The 16,344-nt window shown below is 40.2% G+C and overlaps 1 long non-coding RNA gene across 1 annotated transcript; it reads left to right on the forward strand.

The window, feature by feature from the left end:
* The first annotated feature begins 23 nt into the window (after window positions 1–23).
* Window positions 24–16,075, forward strand: LOC123799064 (uncharacterized). Its single transcript, XR_015721833.1, has 4 exons — window positions 24–157; window positions 12,359–12,504; window positions 12,908–13,068; window positions 14,210–16,075. It is a non-coding gene; the product is annotated as an uncharacterized LOC123799064 (long non-coding RNA).
* The last annotated feature ends 269 nt before the right edge of the window (window positions 16,076–16,344 follow it).

The raw sequence follows: 16,344 nt of genomic DNA on the forward strand, positions 1-16,344 counted from the left end.
TTCTGGGATTTGTAGTTCTTGGAACAAGAGTACGATTCGGTTCTGTCCTCGCCAGACTGCGCGGTTTTAATGAGATAAAGGCTTCAGTTACGAAAGGCAGATGCATCCTTCGTACACTTGTGAGAGAACAGGGCGTTCCCTAGGCAAAATAACGAAGGTGAGATGCCTTTTAAGCTGCTTATTTTATTCCCCACTCAGTCTCATTTCCCTCGTAAGGATCCCCAGTACAAGAGTATACCGGGAACAGCAACGTTAAATAAAAGGGTGACAGGGTTTTAAAACAATAGGAAATCGTGAGACTGTCGAATGGAGAGTTTGGGGACGCTCTAAAAACATTCACACTCGAAACTTTTCTTTAAACGCTGTGCCCTACCTCCACACCTCACCCCCAAAACACTCTCCTGGGGAGGTATTGTGTGATATTTGGTAAGGTACCTTTACAACACTTCTTTTGTGTATTATGTTTTTATGTATGTACGTGTTTTATATTATTTGTTTTACATAGATTTTGGGTTAAACATAATCTTTGATGAACTGATATGATGAATGAAATCTGCTTACAAATATTGGAGAGAGGGAAGTGGGTGGAGTATAGATGAAATGAGAATAGCCGTTTTTGATCACTGTTGAAGCCAGATAATGGGGAAATGGATGTTCATTACACTAACACGTTTAACATTTTCCGTGATAAAGTGTAGGTACAAACTTTACTTGCAGTATAGCACAGATACAGAAAGGTGCCTACACTGTGAATGTACAGCTCTTTGAATTTTCCCAAACCAACCACACTACTTGGAGCAGCAGAAGCAGCATCCCCCACTCAGGATGACTCAATTTCTGGTGACAAGATGTTGTAGGTTCATCTAGTATTTTTTTGTACCCCAGACTTGGAGTCAGTCATTTCTCCAAGGAGCCCTCTTTTAAGTGGGAAAGTGTTATTTAGAGAAAACGATTCGGATGCTACAAATGTTCATTGTTATCAGGTTGATTATTGTTAGTAATCCTTTTTAGTCTACAGATCTAAAAAATTTAGATATACACACATATTTTTTGAGAAAATGCATAGTGCATTTATATTAATATTATCAGTGCAAATTTAGGATTACACAGATTTTACTTAACTTTGATTTATATGCATATCTCTTCTGAAAATCTTGGTGCCTAATGGCATTAACATAATTACATATGGCAATAACAATTAATTAGCATAATTAATTAACATAATTGCTTTATCCTACTGTATATATAAAATAGTTTCAGAATAACATTATGAAAATGATTACTAAACATATGCTTAATGATAATAGTTTCTGCTTTTTTTTTTTTTTTTTTGCAATTCTTTTTGCCCTTGGAGTATATCTCTCTAGGTGTGTATAGTCAAATTACATTGCTTTAAAGTGACTTGGGGGGGCGCCTGGGTGGCTCAATCGTTAAGCGTCTGCCTTTGGCTCAGGGCGTGAGCCCGGTGTTCTGGGGTCGAGCCCCACATCAGGCTCCTCTGCTGGGAGCCTGCTTCTTCCTCTCCCACTTCCTCTGCCTGTGTTCCCTCTCTCTCTGGCTATCTCTTTCTCTCTCTCGAATAAATAAATAAAATCTAAAAAAAAATAAATAAATAAAGTGACTTGGGGAGAGGTGCACCTGATTGGCTCAGTTGGTAGAGCATGCAACTCTTGATCTCAGGGTTGTAAGTCTGAGTCCCATGTTGGGTGTAGAGATTTCTTAAAAATAAATAAATACAGTGATTTGGAATACTTCCTCTCTTTGGGATTATGCCACTAACTTGATAGTCAGGTTTATTTCTTTTTGCCTTGGATTCTTAGGCATTGCTTTAAAAAAAAATTGTTTTGTGAAACAGTGACATGGTTTCAAAGCCAAAATTTACCAAAGAGGTAGTACATTTAGAGAATTCTAGATTCTTTCCCTGACCCTTCTGTCGTTTTCCCTTCCTCTCCCTATAGATAATCTTTAAAAAAAATTTTATGATTTATCCTTTCACTTAAAAATATGCACAAATACATATATATTTGTATGCTTCTCTTTCTTTCTTAGACAAATGGTAGATACCATATGCATTTTTCTCCACCTTCCCTTTTTTCACTTATTATTATATCTTGGAGATCACTATTTTGCAGTATATAGAAATCACATTGGAGATTTTGAGTAGAGAAGACACATGATCTGATTTGTGTTTTAAGAAGATCCTATGACTGCTGTGTTGAAAATGGACTCCAAGAAGCAAGGAAGGAAAGAGGGAGACCAGTTGAGTGGTTTTTGTGATAATTCAGGGGATAGATGCTGATGGTTTAGGGAGGGAGGTAGTAGTAGAGATGGTAAGAAGAGATTGGAATCTGGATCCATTCTGAGGGTAGAACTAACACATTTTAAGGACAGAATTGATGTGAAGTATGAAAGAAAATAATCAAGGATGGCTCCGAGGGTTTTTGTCTGAGAAATTAGAGGGATGGATTGCCATTTACTAAGATGGGAAAATTGCAAGAGGGTCATGTTTGTGGGGGAAGATCAGGAGTTTGTTTTTGAACGTGTTACATTTGAAATGGTTGTTAGACAAAGATAGCCAAGTAAAGGTGTCCGTAAGCAGTGGTATATACAAGTTTGAAGTGTGGGGGGAAAGTTCTGGGCTGGAGACCTCTGGGGGTAGATGGTATTGTAAATTGATGATACTGGATGAAATCACCTAGGGAGTGAATATAGCTACAGAGCAGAGACAGTTCAAGGGCAGATTGGCAAGATGAGAACCCAGCGAAGGAGACTGAAAAGGAATGGCCAGAGGTTTGATCAATGGAATTAATGGAGACAAAGCATCCATCTTTCTTTTGGATCAGAAACTGTAAGATTATAGGCTTGAGTTACCAGGATTTATCTATCCTGGCACATAGCAAGAGCCTGTGACAGGAAAGAATGAGGCCACCGTGCAAGAAAGGAGGAGACCAGAAGGGTAAAGAAGAGAGTAAGAGATTGAGAGATGTTGAGACCTTTGACAACATATTGGGAGTTCCTGGATTCAGCACTGCCTGAAGACTGCATCATCCTGAATTTTTTATTTTATTTATTTATTTATTATTTATTTACTTGTTTGTTTATTTTGTCATCCTGAATTTTTTTTTTTAACTATGTGAGCCAATGAATTATTTTGTTGGCTTTAAGTTAGTTTGAGTTGATTTTCTTTTTTTTTCTTTTTTTAAAGATTTTATTTATTTATGTGACAGAGAGACAGCCAGTGAGAGAGGGAACACAGCAGGGGAGAGGGAGAGGAAGAAGCAGGCTCCTAGCCGAGGAGCCCGATGTGGGACTCGATCCCAGAACGATCCCGGAACGCCGGGATCACGCCCTGAGCCGAAGGCAGATGCTTAATGACTGCGCTACCCAGGCGCCCCTTAAGTTGATTTTCTATCATTAGCAATGGAAAGGAGTTTATACAATATTTATTTTCTGTGTTCCAATAATACTTGTTTTCCCCCAGTCTTAACATTTATCACGTTATAGATTTTGATGGTTTACTTGGCTATAAAGAAGATTGAATCTCTCTCCTCTCCTGTGCCTGAACAATCTTGGGCAAGTCCTCAACTCTCAACTGGATATAGATTCCTTATCTGTAAAAGCATACAGTGGGACCAGATAATATCAAAGATCCCTTTCATTGTCGATATCCTTCTATTCTTGGTACTTCTTTCTAGGTATTTATTTATTTATTTATTTATTATTATTTTTAAGTAAGCTCTACACCCAATGTGGGGCTTGAACTCACAACCCTGAGATCAAAGGTTGCATGCTCTACCGACTAAGCCAGCCAGGTACCCTATTTTTTTCTAGTTTTTAAATCTCTAGATAAAGAGTTTTAAAAATCTGCCATTCCAGGAACTATCAATACACACAACTTAGATGAATCAGAGAGGCATCATGCTGAGTGAAAGAAGCCAGTCTCAAAAGATTATTTATTACACTGGTCCTCTAGCAATGCAGGCATTAGGGACATTGACCCTCCATGCAGCCGCAAATCCTTGTATAGCTTTGACTCCCCCAAAATTTAACTGCTATAACTTAATGTGAAATAAAGTAACTTAAAACTTACAATATGGTAAGCTAGAGAAAAGAAAATGTTATTAAGAAAATCATAAGAGGGATGCCTGGGTGGTTCGGTCAGTTAAGCATCTGCCTTTGGCTCAGGTCATGATTCCAGGGTCCTGGGATGGAGCCCTCAGCCCACATTGGGCTCCACTCCCCCTGCTTGTCCTCTCTCTCTAACAAATAAATAAATAAATCTTTTAAAAAGTCATAAGAGAAAATACATTTTCAGTACTGTACTATGTTAAAACAGTACATCTATTTTAATTAAAATCTACCTATAAATGCATCTCGTGGTTCAAACACATGTTCAAGGGTCAACTGCATTTATGACATTCTTGATATGATAAAATTTTAGTGACAGAGAACAGATCTGTGGTTCCCAGAGATTAATGGAGGGGGGAGATAAACGGAGGGGGGCAGATGTGACCCCCACAAGAAGTTTTTTGGGGTGATGGAATTGTTCTGCATCCTGTTTGTGATGGTGGCTACACGCCTTTTATACATGTGTTAAAATTCATAGAACCATATACCAAAAAACTCAGTTTTACTGTATGACAATTTAAAAAGCCTGGTCTTGTTCTTACTGCCCTACTGTTAGAAAGGAAATGGAAAATGTCTTCATTTTCTACTGTCATATAACAAATGATCACAAATGTAGTGGCGTAAAACAACACCCATTTATTAGCTCACATTTCTGTCGCTCAGAGGCTGGCACAGCATGACTAGGTTCTCTGCCCAGAGTATCACAGGCTGAAATCACAATGATGGCCAGGCCAGATTCTCATCAGGTTGAGGCTCCGTGGAAAAGTCCATCCCGGAGCGTGTTCTTGTTGGCAGAATTTGGTTTCTGGCAGGTGTAGGATTGAGGTCCCTGTTCAGTCGTATGCTGTCAGTGGGGGTCACCCTCACCTCCTGCTGGCCACACTCAGGCCCTTCCCATTGTGGATATTTGCTTTCTTCCAGGCCAGCTGGGCACATCTCCTCCGACTTTCTCTTCCTGCCACCAGACGACTTTCTCTTCCTGCCACCAGACGGAGAAGACTCTCTGCTTTTAAAGGGATCATTGATTAGGTCAGGCACATCCAGATAATCTCCTTATCTTAAAGTCAACGTTGCTTTATAACGACAGTTGAACACCCCAGGGATTAATGCAGGACATGTGTGTAAGGGGAGGGCAGGGAGGAGTTCTTGGGATAGATCTTAGAATCTTGTCTGCCACAGGATACAAGCCAAAAGGAAAAAAACCCAACAACCCTATTTTGGTAAATGCAGGATTATCAATCACACCGTGTAGTGTAACAAGCATGATCGAGGAGACTGAAGATATAAATTCAAGCTATAGCTTCACCAATAGACTGTGTTATTATGGTCAGCGATGTGATATGGACCAGGAGTGAACAGTCAAGGAAGAATTCTTGAGATGTTTTCAGTGCAAAAAAGGTTTTATTAAAGCAGGGGAACAGGACCAGTGGGCAGAAAGAGCTGCACTGTGATTGTGAAGAGCGATTGGTTATATACTTTTAAGTTGGGGTGGGGGAGTAGAGATAAAGGAAAGTTCTAAAGAGAGTTTCGTATGTTAAAGAAGATTTAACGCGATCCCGGAGGTCTGGCTATTGTCAAGCTAAAGTTGCTTTTTGCCTCTAGCAAAGCATTGACAGCAAGGCAGTTGTGAGTTCCGGGAGGAATGTCACACTCTGCCTGTCTCAAGAATTTACCAGTGGGCTGCAAGTAGTAAGGAAATTTAATTTTATCTACAGTTCTTTTGCCTTTGTTCTCCTCATCAGTCAAGACCCTTAACTTCTCTGAGCCCCAATTTTATCAAACTTAAAATGCTGATCATGGTGGCTGCTGTACGCATATCATGGAGTGATTTGGGGACTTCATTGAGGTAATGTAGGTGAGTATGTTTTACTCAACTCTAAAGCACTATGTAAATATATATAGTTATTACTGTTAATGTTTTGGTTGACATTGATCTGCTTTAACCTCTGCTCCAGGAATGTATTATTTCTAAAAAGAGAATAAAAGAGCAGCAAATTAGAGAAGGTCCCGGAAGCAAAGATCAAGGAGCTTAGATTTAATTCAGCAGGTGATTCGGAGCTGAAGGAGGACTTAAATAGAGGGCTGGGTCACAGAAACTGGCAAGAAAGACAGTTCTTAAGTCAGAGTGGGTTTCTATGGTGATGAGAGACGAAGGAGGCCGCTGAGGACAAGGTTAAAGTAATTAACATGGGAAGTCGATAAGACACAGACCAAGACCTGGGCTGCAGGATTGAAAGAAAGGGGCGGAGAACTGCTTCTACGATCCACTCTCATTTCTCATAGAGGCACATTCGTGTGAAGCATTTCTACCAGTCATGGTCCCTCACTGTCCTTGGGGTGTATGGAGAACAGCAACTGACTTTAACAGCAATCTTGACAAAACATAATTAAGAAGGCAAATCTACTGAGAAAGCAATACGATAGTATATCCCAAGGCCAAGCACTTTATTCAGTTTTGTGGGGGAGGGGGCTTGCTTTCAGCTGTGCTGGATCTCCCTTGCAGCATTCATCTCTCATTGTCACAGGTAATTAGCAGCTGCCTGCTCAAAATAGAGAGCCCCGTGCAGTCACCCGGTTGCCAGGAACTATCAGATCACTCCACTCCCAGTATTCCAGATATGGGGGAATTCGTTCTCAGAGAAGCGAGGGCCTAACTTGGTAACTAACTAGCTGTCACTCCATAGCCACAAGTGACGTGACTTATGAGGTGGTAGGGTGGAGCGGTTAAGCACCGATTCTGAAGTCAGCTTTCCTGGGCTGCTCTCCCAGCTGCCTTAGTTGCTGACTGCGCATCCCCGGCTTGCCACTTAACTTCTTTCTCAGTATTCTTACTGGCCCCCCAAAAATGGGGAAAGTAAGCATAACCTATTCTTGTAAAGCTGTCAGGACGATGAAATGAAATAACCATGTGAAGTGCTCAGAACAATGTCCAGGGTAGGGCAAACACTCAAAAAACAATCACTGTTTTCTGGCCTTTATTTTATCGGCCTGAACAACGTAAATTAAGCGTCTTGAGCTTCAGATTTTGCATTTGTAAACTGAGGCAATCAAATTTAATATTATTTCTAAGTTACCATCCGCTTAACAGTCTATTCTTCAATATGATGGATATTTTTATTTATTGCAGTGCCAGTATTTTATGCACTGATGCCATTCTGCTTTAGTTATTGCTGCTCTATCTATATTCATGCTCTGGTGAAAAGTAGATTGCCCCACCTCCCTTTCATATGCCTTCCCAATCTTTAAAAATGTTGTAGAATCAAAGTATTAGTTTGTGTTAAGGTATAGTGAAAGAGGCCAGACTTACAGATTACTTAGTAACCGCAAGAGAAAAAGTGTAACTTTGTAATGGGGAGATCTTGCCATCACCACTAGTATCATTTTTTTGAAGGACAGTCTGACATTAGGTGCTTCCCCAATTACCTGATCAAGTCAGAGCTAGCTTCTAGTTCATAAGAAATTCAGGAGATAGAGGAAAAGTTTAATAGCATAAGGAAACAGAAAAATCCAGAATGTGAGACATTCTACAGGACAACTGTTCTAGACTCTTCAAAATGTCAAAGTTATAACGAAATAAAGTAATAGAATAGATGAAAAGAGCTAGATGAGACATACCAAATGCAATGAGTAAAAGCTTGATTGGATTCTGGTTCAGTTGGGGAAAACTATAAAGATATTCTTGGGACATTTGAACAAATTTGAATATGGACTGGTAATAGACTACATTGTGGAATTTTTGCTAAAAAACATCAACGTCAGTGGTTATTAACATTTTGTTATGTTTGCTCTCTTTGTCCCCCTTACTATAAACACACACACACACACACACACACACACACACACACACACACTTTGTTGTTGTTGTTAAGTTGAACTGTTTGAAAGCAAGTTGCACACATTTCATCCCCACACCCCTTGGCATGCATCTCCTAAGAATAAGGACATTCTCCTATAGCTATTATCATCCTAAACAAGGAAAAATTGAAAGCTTTTCCTCTATGGTCAGGAATAAGACAAGGATGTTCACTCTCCCCACTTTTATTTGACATAGTACTGGAAATGGGTTTTTCATATATGGGCTTTATTATGTTGATGTATGTTCCCTCTAAACCCACTTTGTTGAGGGTTTTTATGATGAATGGATGTTGTACTCTGTCAAATGCTTTTTCTGCATCTATCGAAATGATCATATGGTTCTTATTCTTTCTCTTCTTAATGTGGTGTATTTGCAAATATTGAAGTACCCTTGCAGCCCAGGAATAAATCCCGCTTGATCGAAGTGAATGATTTTTTTAATGTATTGTTGGATTTGGTTTGCTAGTATTTTATTGAGAATTTTTGCATCTATGTTCATCAGGGATGTTGGCCTCCAGTTCTCTTTTTTTGGTGGTTTTGGTATCAGGGTAATGTTGGCCTCATAAAATGAATTTGTAAGTTTTCCTTCCTTTTCTATTTTTTGGAATAGTTTGAGAAGAATAGGTATTAACTCTTTTTTAAATGTTTGGTAGAATTTGCTTGTGAACCCATCTGGTCCTGGACCTTTGTTTTTTGGGAGTTTTTTGATTACTGATTCAATTTGTTTGCGGATTATCAGTCTATTCAGATTTTCTCTTTCTTCCTGTTTCAGTTTTGGTTTATATGTTTATATGTTTATATGTTTCTAGGTATTTATCCATTTCTTCTAGGTTATCCGATTTGTTGTTTTTCACAATATTCTCTTACAACTGTTTGTGTTTCTATGATATTGGTTGTTATTTCTCCTCCCCATTTGTGATTTTATTTGTTTGGGTCCTTTCTGTTTTCTTTTTGATAAGTCTGGCTAGAGGTTTATCAATTTTATTAATGTTTTCAAAGAACTGGCTTCTGGTTTCATTGATCTGTTCTATTGTTGTTTTGATTTGTTTTTAGTTTCTGTATCATTTCTTTCTGCTCCAATCTTTATTATTTCCTTCCTTCTGCTGGCTTTAGGTTTGCCAACAGCATTTTTCACAGAGCTAGAACAAACAATCCTGAAATTTGTATGGAACCACAGAAGACCCCAAATAGCCAAAGCAACCTTGAAGAAGAAAAGCAAGCTGGAGCCATCACAATTCCAAACTTCAAGTTATACTACAAAGCTGTAGTGATCAAAACAGAGTGGTACTGGCACAAAAATAGACACATAGATCAATGGAACAGAATAGACAACCCAGAAATGAACCCACAACTATATGGTCAACTAATCTTCAACAAAACAGGAAAGAATATCCAATGGGAAAAAGACAGTCTCTTCAACAAATGGTATTGGGAAAACTGGACAGCCACATGCAAAAGAATGAAACCGAATGACTTTCTTATACTGTACACACACAAAAAAAATTCAAAATGGATTAAAGATCTAAATATGAGACTTGAAACCATAAAAATCCTGGAAGAGAACACAGGCAATAACTTCTTTGACATTGGCCATAGCAACTTCTTTCTAGACATGTCTCCAGAGGCAAGGGAAACAAAAGCAAACAAAGAAACAAACAAAATAATTGCAACTTCATCAAAATAAAAAGCTCCTGCACAGCAAAGGAAACCATCAACAAAGCTAAAAGTCAGCCAACAGAATGGGAGAAGATTTTTGCTAATGACAAACCCAATAAAGGGTTAGTGTCCAAAATCTATTAAGAACTTACCAAACTCAACACCTAAAACAGGAATAATCCAATTAAAAAACGGGCAGAAGACATGAATAGACATTTTCCTAAAGAGGCCAGCAGACACATGAAAAGATACTCAAAGTCACTCATCATCAGGGAAATGAGCTATCCCCTCATACCTGTCAGAATGGCTGAAATCAACAACACAAGAAACAGCAGGTGTTGTCCAGGATGTGGAGAAAGGGGAATCCTGCACCCCCCTGCACAAAATAGAAGCTTTTGTGCTTCAAAGGATACCATCAAGAAAGTGAAAGAACAATCTACAGAGTGGGAGAAAACACTTGCAAATCACATATCTGCTAAGGAACTTATAGCCAGAATGTATAAAGAACTCTTAAAAAGGCAAATAATCCAATCAGAAGGCAGGGCAAAGGATTTGGATAGATGTTTCTTCAAAGAAGATACACGAATGGCCAATAATCACACAAAACATTGTTCAATATCATTAGCAACCAGGGAAATGCAAATCACAATTGTGTTTACTAGGGTGACTAAAATAAAAATGACAGACAAAAACAAGTATTGAGGAAGCTGTGGAGAAATTGGAACCTTCATACATTGTAAAACGGTGCAGCCACTTTGGAAAACAAACTGGCAGTTCCTCAGAAAGTTAAATGTAGAGTTACCTATGACCCAGCAATTCCACTCTTAGGTATACAGCTAAGAAGATTGAAAATATATGTCCACACAAAAACTAGAGCACAAGTGTGTATAGCAGCATTATTCATAATAACCCCAAAGTAGAAACAACCCAGATGTCCATCAACCAATGAATGGATAAACAAAATGTGATCTATCCGTCAAATGGAATATTATTTGGCAATAAAAAGGAATGTAGTATTGATATGTGCTAAAATGTGAATGAATCTTGAGCAAGATTAGCCCACATGCAATGTAGGAGGTAGGAATCTGGAAGAGATTACCTTTACTTGGAACACTAATTATAAATTGGGTTGTTCCTAAAGCCCTCTTAATTTGGGTAATTCATTAGAGGGACACATAGAACTCACTGAAAGGTGATATCCTCATGGTTTGTTACAGGAAAAGGCTCTAGATTAAAATCAGCCAAGGAAAGAAGTACGTAAGACAGAGTCCAGGAGGATTCCAACTATGAAGCATCTGGTTGACCTCTCTCTAAGTAGCCAGGATAGCACTGTTCTCCTGAGATTGATATAGACAATATGCAGGCAGTATTGCCAATCAGGGAAGCTCACTGGAGCCCTGCTGTCCAAAGCTTTTACTGGGCCTCCATCATGTAGGCATATCTGGTTGCTTATGTGGCTGATCTCAGGCTCTAGCCCCTCAGATATCTGTTGATACTGGGGGTGACCTAAAACCCACACTAAGTCACATTGCTGGTCTTTCTGGCCAGCCCCCACCCTAAGACTCTTTGATGTGGCTGGCCTCCAACCTGAATCATTTTTAGACTATCTGGTGACCCAAGACTCCCAAACAAATATATTTCTATTAAGCGTGACATTTCAAGAGCCTAGAGATTACTCCCAAGAAGCTGAGGACAAAGGCCAGATCTCTGTGCAAGATTAATTCTGGACTACAGAAACCTTGGAAACATTATGTTAAGTGAAAGAAGCCAATCACAAAAGGCCAGATATAATTCCATTCATATAAAATTTCCAGAATAGACAAATGCACAGAGACAAAAAGTAGATTAATAGTTACTAGGGGGTGGGGGATGGGGAACGCCTGGCTGGCTCAGTCTGTAAAACATAGGACTCTTGATCCCAGGGCTGTGAGTTCAAGCCTTACATTGGGCATAGAGCTTACTTAAAAAAAAAAAAAAGTTACACGGGGCTGCGTTGGGTGGGAGTAGAGGATGAGAAAGGTGAGTGACTGCTAATGGGTACAGGGTTTGTTTCTGGAGTGTTGAAAAATTATATAGTGCTGATGGTGTCACAACTCTGAATATACTAAAAACCACCAGTCTGTACACTTTAAAAGGTGAATTTTATGGAATGTGAAATATATTTCAATAAAGCTATAAAAGTGAAGTCAAGTAAAATCCAAAATTAATAAAATGAATAAATAAGTGAATAAAAAGTATGATATAGTATCCCTTCATTAATTTTTTTTTCCAAATTAAATTTAGAATTATTTTGTTGAGTACTTTTTAAAAAGCTTGTAGGGATGTTTTTGAGTTGACCATGAATTTACTTAGAGCTGATATCTTTACAGTTTTATGTCTCAGGAACACTGTTTAGGTGTTGACTTATTAAAATCTTCTTTCATATCTTTCAATAACATTTTGAAGTTTTCTTTATATGGATTGTACTCATCTCTCAGGATATTGATTCCTAGGTATTTCATTTCTTTGTTATCATAAATGCAATCTCTGTTTTTATATTATTCCTAAATACAGCAGTAATTTTTATTAAGCATACCAAAAATGTTCTGAAACATAGCGATTTAGGAGTAGAATCAAGTTTTTGACTGTAGGTGACAACGTTAGGGTTAACTTGTATGTGGTGAAATGTGTTCCTACATCTCCTTCCTGGGACTGAGTAGTTCTTTGGTTTGATGTACAGGAAAGCAGCTTTGCTATCAGCGACTTCCCTCCTTGAGCTAAGAGACTTCCTGTTTAAAAGCACTTGCGAGACCTGCTGACCCCATTTCTTTTCGGATTTAATTATTCTTTTTGAAAGTTGGCTCCAACCTGAAGGGGATTTGAAAGGTAAGGCTCCAGTGGGAATGAAGCTTTAGACTCAAGATAACTATTCCTTTTTCCGTTGAACAGCCTGGCAGGGGAACAATTTGCCCCCTGCCCTGAGCACTGTCGTTTCTTTTGATCATTTTCATTCCCTATCAAGTGTGCTGCTGGCTCAGAAGGCAGCCATCTGAGGTCTGAAGTGACTCCTTACATTACTTCCTTGTCTTTCCGCTAGTAACAAGATCATTGGTGATTAAGAAGCTGCAGTGTGTGTGCATGGCTATGGATTTAATAACCCTATGGGGAAAAATATACTGGCACAATAAGAATAGTTATTATTTGCTGATGAGCTCTTCTGTGCCTGTTTGTCTCATTTACCCCCTTACAACAGCCGTGTGAGTAGTTAACTCTTGTCTCCATTTTACAGACCAAGAAACAGAGGCTCAGAGATGTTATGTAAATTGCCCAAGGTGACAAATAGAAAGTGACCAATCTGGACCTTCATCCCAAGGAATATGATCTTAACCACTTTTCCATACTGGCCCCCGAGTGGAAGAATCTACTTTTCTAAGAGATCTGGAGTCAGACGTGAGTTTGAGTCCTGCCCCCACCTTTAGCAAGTCTACCTACCTGAGAAGGCTGTGAAGATGATGTGAGATAATGAATGGAAAGGGTTAAGTGCTCGGGTCACCCCAAGTACTAAATAAATATCAGCTGTTATTCTTCAAAAATGTATCACAAAGGGACACCTGGGTGGCTCAGTTGGTTAAGCATGACCCCAGGGTCTGGGGATCAAGTCCTGCATTGGGCTCCTTGCTCAGCGGGGAGCCTTTCTCCCTCTGCCTGTCGCTCCCCCTGCTTGTGCTTTCTCTCTCTCTCTGACCAATCAATCAATCAATCTTAAAAAAATGTATCACAAATTTATCAGAAAATTAGTTTTTTCTTTTTTTCTTTCTTTTTTTTTTTTTAAAGACTTTATTTATTTATTTGACAGAGAGAGACAGCCAGCGAGAGAGGGAACACAAGCAGGGGGAGTGGGAGAGGAAGAAGCAGGCTCCTAGCGGAGAAGCCTGATGTGGGGCTCGATCCCAGAACGCCGGGATCACGCCCTGAGCCGAAGGCAGACGCTTAACGACTGCGCCACCCAGGCGCCCCAGAAAATTAGTTTTTTTCTGTACCAGACCGTGTGCTAATTTGGGGGACTCAGAGAAATACCGCACAGTCCAAGTCCTAATGACCGGGGGGTTGGTCCCATCTGGAGCTTGTGGACTGAATCTGGCCTTCAGAAGTATTCTGTTTGTCACTGCCCTTCCTCTACACACTTTAGAACTTTTGAATTGGGTGCAGACAATTCAAAATGGAGAGATGATAAAAATCTGGACTTCCCACTGCTTTTGAAAACCGGTAGAGCTGGCAACACTGGGACTGCATTCTCCCATGGTGGCTATCATCTAGAATGCAGTTTGTCACGTGGGAATGTGGGCCACAGACCCCACCACCCCTTGTTGGGTCCAAACCTGAGGGAGTCACTGGCCATTCATTGCTGCAGTTGTGCTGTTTTTCTTATGATAGAAGTAAAACTTCTCATGTTCCCAGGATGCTCTCAAGAGAAATCATAAGATAGGTCAAGGGAGCTGCCTGATTTAAGAAGAATGAATGACATTTTTGCTTAAAAGCCAGGATTATTCTCATGTCTGACCCGCTTCACTCATTTTGGCTATCTTCTCAGCCTCTGTAGGCTTATGTGTCGGCAGCCCCTGGCTTGAAAAGGTAACCTCACAATGTGAGTAAGTGCCATGCTGGAGGTAACCCCAAGATGCTCTGGAAGTACCAAGAAGAGGAACTTAACCAGGCCTGGGAGTTCAGAGGATACTTCCTGTAATGTCACCTGACCAGGGTCACGTGCTATTAGTGGGTGAGGCCTAGAAGGAGAGTGACAGAGGGTTGGGCAATGGGTGGAGCTGGGGAGCTGTGTAAGCAGATGGAACAGCTTAAGAAAGGGCTCAGAGGTGGTAGCAGCAGTCTTTGGATCTTCTATGCCTACTGATCTGCCTTTGGCCTTCTACCCTGACCCCTTCCCAGAGGGGCTGGTGTCTCTAGCTCTTGCATCACTAACAGACAAAAGATGACCATACCCAGTCAATGACTGGACCCAGTCCTGGCTCCATACACCAGCTGCACTCACATCCCCAGGTCTCCCTGACTCACCAGACACACGTGGACCCTGGGGCACCACCCCCAAAATCCCATCAACAAAAGCTCTTAACAGAAGGAGTTTTCACACCCATCACCCAGATACACATCAACAATAATATACAGCTACTCCTTCAGATGAGGGGCTGAGAATATCTTAGTGTTTAAATCACAGAAGTCAGAGTCTGTGTGACTGGTGGAATTTACACCCCTCTGCAAAATAAACCACCCCTAAATACCTGTTTCTAACAAAGGCAAATTACATTTTCCCCAGGGCAATAAAGAGAAGCCTCTAGAGGTGAAAGTGTTTCTCTGGGAGGAGTCCAGAAAAGTGAAGAGAGAAGGAATCTAGCACCTCTCAATTTGAGAATGGAGGTTTGTCTCATGGGCAGGACCAGGCTCCAGGCTCTGTCCATAGGAAAAGTAATTTTGTTCATAGTGGGTAAAACCTGTGAACTTCTTCTTTTTTTTTTTTTTTTGGAGGGCATCCATCCAACAAGGGAACTACCAGGTCTAGCTGTGATTGGTGGGAAGGTCAACTGAAAGTGAAGGACTTGAGTCTATCCTTGCTCACAGGCAGGAGTCCATTCCTACCAGGGGTCTGAGAGACTTGGCAGAGGCTGGTTGAAGGCTTGAGGATAGAACAGACTTCCCTTGCTGAGTTCAAGGTCAAGTTCAACATCCACTCGAGAACTCTGCTCCAAACCATGATAAGATACCACTCCACGGTCACTAGGGTGGCTATAATAAAACAGACAGACAATAGCAAGTATTGATGAAAATATAGAGAAATTAGGGACACCTGGGTGGTGCAGTCGTTAAGCGTCTGCCTTTGGCTTGGGGCGTGATCCTGACGTTCTGGAATCGAGCCTCACATCAGGATCCTCCACTAGGAGCCTGCTTCTTCCTCTCGCACTCCCCCTGCTTGTGTTCCTTCTCTAACTGGCTGTCTCTCTCTGTCAAATAAATAAATAAAATTTAAAAAATATATAGAGAAATTGGAATCCTCATACATTGCTGGTGGGAATAAAGGGTGCAGCTACTTGGAAAACAATTTGGTAGTTCCTTAAAATGTTAATCATAGAGTTACCATATGACCCAGAAACTCCACTCTTAGGTATATACCCAAGAGAAATGAAAACATGCTCACACAGAAACCCATACACAATGTTCATAACAACAAAATATTCATAAGAGCCAAAATGTGGAAACAGCCCAAATGTCCCTCAAATGATGAATGGATGAGCAAAATGTATCCCCATACAGTAGAAAACCCTTCAGCAGGAAGAACTGAAGTAGCAGCACCTGATACAACGTATACGAACCCTGAAAACATTATACCAAGTGAGAGAAGCCCGTCACAAAAGGCCAGACATTATGATTCCATTTACAGGAAATGTTCAGAACAGGCATGACCTTAACAGCATGGGGTAGTGGTTGCCTGGGGCTAGGGCCAGGGTGGTGGGGACCAGGAGCGGGGACCAGGAAAGACCAGTGGGTTTCTTTTTACAATATTGGATTGGGTTTCTTTTTACAATGTTGAAAAGGTCCTAAAATTAGATAGTGATGATGGTTGTACAACTCTGTGAATATAGTAAAAGCCACTGAAATGTACTCTTTGAAAGGGTGAATTTTATGGTATGTGAATTATATTTCAACAAAACCGTTATT

This window comes from Ursus americanus, chromosome 26 (assembly GCF_024610735.1).
Source record: "Ursus americanus isolate L20-20 chromosome 26, mUrsAme1.1.p, whole genome shotgun sequence".
Taxonomy (NCBI): Eukaryota; Metazoa; Chordata; class Mammalia; order Carnivora; family Ursidae; genus Ursus; species Ursus americanus.